The 4,025-nt window shown below is 53.6% G+C and overlaps 1 protein-coding gene across 1 annotated transcript in view; it reads left to right on the top strand.

The window, feature by feature from the left end:
* Positions 1-4,025, top strand: part of LOC103763242 (GDNF family receptor alpha-2) — a 216,808-nt gene that overhangs the window by 59,222 nt on the left and 153,561 nt on the right.

Raw genomic sequence — 4,025 nt, 5'->3', positions numbered from 1 at the left:
TCAGCTGGGGGCAGCTGCGAAGAGCAGAGGGCGGAGGGAACGGGACGTGTCGGGGTTTGTGCCGCCTAAAAATACGGCGAGTCTGGCACGTTCTGCCTCCCGCGGGTAATTAAAACCCCGGGTGCCTGCTGCTGCAAAGGGTAACCCTAATTAGGAGGTGTCAAAGGAGGGAGCGGAGGGGATGAACAGATTCTCTTTGCCTTTATCCCGGCTGTTGCAGGGAGTTTTTATTCCTCTCTTCCCTTTGAAGCTCTTTTTTTTTTGGGGGGGGGGACTTCAGCAGGAAGGAAGGGGAACGGCTTCAAACTGGAAGAGGAGGGTTAGGTGGGATACTGGGGAGGAATTCCTGCCTGGGAAGGTGCTGAGGGGCCGGGATGGAATTCCCAGAGAAGCTGCCCCATCCCTGGAAGTGCCCAAGGCCAGGTGGGAGCGACCTGGGCTGGCGGAAAGCGTCCCTGCCCGCGGCAGGGGGGGGCACTGGGCGATTTTAGGGTCTCTTCCAAGCCAAACCATTGTGGAATTCCAATCCTGCAGCACCAAGCCACATTCCTGCCACTGGCAGGAGCCCCCGGAGCCTTCCCGTCCCCTCTGCCGGGGACTCGGTGCCAGTGACGCACTTGTTTCCTTGCGGAGGAGAAGACCCAAAACAAAGCCGAGGCTCGTCAGCTAATTGCGTTTTAGAAGCAAATAATTGCATGAGTCAAAGCGATTTACTAAATTAAGTCGTTCTGCAGGGGCTGGGGATTTGGGCTTGGGGTTTTTTATACCGAGTGCTCCTGCCGGCCCTGCTGGGAGGGGACGGGGGACCTGCCCCCGCTTCTCGGGGCCCCCCTGCCTGGAGATCCGGGTGGGATTCGGGGGTCTGGAGCCGAGGGATGGGCGGCTGATGTTCGCGGAGGAAACAGCAGCTTCCCCCTCCTGCTGCAGCAGCGCTGGTGCCCAGAGCCACTTGTCCTTGTCCCTTCCCTGCAGCCTCCGGGCTGCGAGTTCCCAAATTTAGGGTCCCCAAACGTGCTGGCCCCACGACCCCCCTCATCCCACCCACCTGCCCGGGGCAGTGGGAGCTCAGACCCTTCCTGAAGCGACTATTTTGCCCTTTTTTTTGTTTTGTTTTTATTTTTTTCCCCGACTCCGGTGACTCATCCAGTTCCTTCAGAGAAAGCTTTTCCTCCTGGGAGCTGTAAAATCCCCGGCAATTGAAGAAACGCAAAAGCCCTTTAAAACAAGGCTCTTCTGGCAAATGCCAGGCTGCAAATCTGGCCCCGGATTTTTTTTATTTTCAATTAAGCTTTTCTTTTCTTTCCCCTCTCTCTCTCTCTATTTTTTTTTTCCCTTTAAAGGCGAATTAATTGATATTTACTCAGCGTGTCAAAATAGCTCCGGTGCGTTGGAGTTGCCTTTTCTCGCCACGTGGCTGGAACGGGGAGCTGGGGAAGGAAGGGAGCTGTTGAGTCAGTGGGGAAGGAATTAAAAAGCAGCAGCTCCTGCTCAAGGCCAACTGCGTCCTGCTCCAAGGGATGGGGAGGAGCACGTGGATCGTGGGGAAGCTGCTCCTGGATCCGGGCTGGCCTCGTTTTCCCTCTGCACGAGCCCTGGGAGCTGATTTCCCGGGAAAGTCGAAGCATGGAGCTGGTGCAGGAGGAGGAATGGGAGGCCCTGGTGTGAGAAATAAAAAAAAATATGAGTTTACAGGCCCTTGGTGAAGTTGTGAGGTATCCAGGTCTCAGAGTGGACTTGGGTGTCAGGTTAAGGGGAATGTAAAAATTCCTAAAACTTAAAATCTTGTGATTTGAAGTGACTCTCTCACTCATGTGAGAGTTTGGTACACGGGAGGGTGTTTTCTTTTCTCTCTTTGGGCTAAGAACAAAGGAAGATCCATCCCTTTTGACAGCAGCCAATTAAAAAGAAGGATAAGCCCCTTTTTCAGAGAAAAGAAACCTTTTTAGGTAAAAATGAATACATTAAAACTTATCTGAAAAGGGTGGGATTTGGTGAAACTATGAAATATCTGGAATTTAAACCGAAGGTGCCTTTTTCCCCAGAACTGGGTGCGAGAAAGACCCAACGTGTTGAATAAATTCTTCCTTCTTTCTTTGTTCCCTGAGTTTATGCCATCCTTCTAAATTTAAAAGAGAGGGATATTTCCCACAGGAGAGTTGGATAAACACATCCAGGGATGGAGAGGGGCTGTCTCTGGTAGAGACAGATGTGGTTGCAGGTTGGATGATTCCTCAGCAAAGCCTCTTAGAAACTTTAATTGCACCTATTGATGACATAAAACTGTATTAAAAGGTACCAGTTACACAACAACATTGATATTTGAAATTATTGTTATGGTTGTTACACTTTCTCAGATGTTATTAATATATAAAAACACGTGGGTGAGGGTTTGGGGTGTGGGAAGGAGGGAGGGCAGCTCAGGGCAATCCACCTGCTGGAATCCTGCAGGGACAGGGATTTCATCCCCCCCAGGTCCTGCTGGAAAGGGAGCAGGGCCCTGGCTGAGCTCCCAGTTGGAACTGGGGCAGTGTCTGAGTGCCCAGGGAGGGCTCCCAGGAATGTTGATCCCAAAAAGCCACAACTTTGGGAACACCAGCCCTGATCCGTCTCCTGGAGAGTCCTGAGTGGGTTGGACAATTAAACAGCAGCACCTGCCCCCCACCAGCAATTCCCTGGCCTCTCCCTGGGCTTTCCCAAACCCACAGCACAGCAGAAAACGTGCAGGATGGGGGGGAAAATCCCTTTGGGATGGAGAGCAGCTCTGGGACTTCTCTGCAGAGACCCCTGGACCTTACAAGTGCCCTGTGGCTGCAGTTCCCACCCCCTCTGGCAGCTCTGGGCACCCCTGGCAGCAGGAAAATCCAGGGATTTGTGTAATGTCAGCTCTGCCTGGCTCCAGGTGCCCAGCAGAATATGAAAGGTGTAATTCCCCAGTTCCTGGGGTTGTGGCTCTCACAATTAAACCCCTTTTTCTCGGTGCCCTCCTGCCCTCCCTCCTCCTGCTCAGCTCCCCTTTATCTCCCCTCCTTTGTCATCTTTATTAGTCCTTAATCTCCCATCGGAGCCTGGAGTTAAGAGTGGGATTAGGGGGAGGTTTAATTGGATGGCCCTCCCAGCGTCAGGCTCAATAAAAGTTTATGAAAAGATAAAAATCTCCCCGGGTTTTACAGCTCTGGACAGAACAAAAGGGACTGATCAGGGAGGGGAACAAGATCACTTTGTCCACCTCCTATTTTATTTTATTTTGTGGGTTTTTTTGGGTTTTTTTTGGTCTGGTTTAATTCCCTCCCAAGCCCCCCGTGCCGGGTGTGTTCCAGGCTGATTAGGGAGGGAGGGATTTGTGGGAGCTGGATGAGGGGAAGCACAGAGTGGCTGCCGCTGCTCCTCGGCCTCTGCCTGCGGTTCCCACTGACAGGAAGATGAATTGGGGCTCTGGCCTGGGAGAAAATCACATTTATTTCACCCTGGGAATGTGCTGAGGTGCTGGAGGAGCTGAGCAGGGAGGTCAGGACCCGGGGAGAGGGGGCAGGAGGGGCAGGATGTGCCCGCTGGGATGGGAGGGTGGAGGTGGGGTGTGCTGGAAGCACCCCCCTCTGCTGTTCCAGCTTAGTGGGTGCCAGGGCTCTTGTTTAACATCCCTGATGATCTCCAGGGGCCAGGGATGTGTTGCCAGCTTGGAATGTCGATGGGAAGGCACCACGGGGCTGTTCTGGGGGGTGACAGACCCTCCAGCCTCACCCATCCTGGCCGTGCTCATCCCATCCCTGGGATGAGGATCCCACCGCCCTCATCCACCCCCTTTCCAGCCAGGAGATGATTCAGGGCTCTCAGAGGACGCCCAGGGCACGGCAGAGGATGGATGGGAACTGACTGAGGCTGCCTGGCTCAGGGGGGGGAAGGTGGGAATGAATCCAGGCCCTTCATCCTCCACCACCCAGCCCCAAATCTCCCTCTGCCCGATGCTCTCCTTGCACCCAACTCCCAGGAAAAAAAAAAAAAATGGGTGCTCCTGGAAGCACTGCCTG

The sequence above is a fragment of the Manacus vitellinus genome, unplaced genomic scaffold (assembly GCF_001715985.3).
Source record: "Manacus vitellinus isolate BGI_N305 unplaced genomic scaffold, ASM171598v3 scaffold_87_pilon, whole genome shotgun sequence".
NCBI classification, from domain to species: domain Eukaryota; kingdom Metazoa; phylum Chordata; class Aves; order Passeriformes; family Pipridae; genus Manacus; species Manacus vitellinus.
This window is presented reverse-complemented; position numbering and strand designations above follow the sequence as displayed.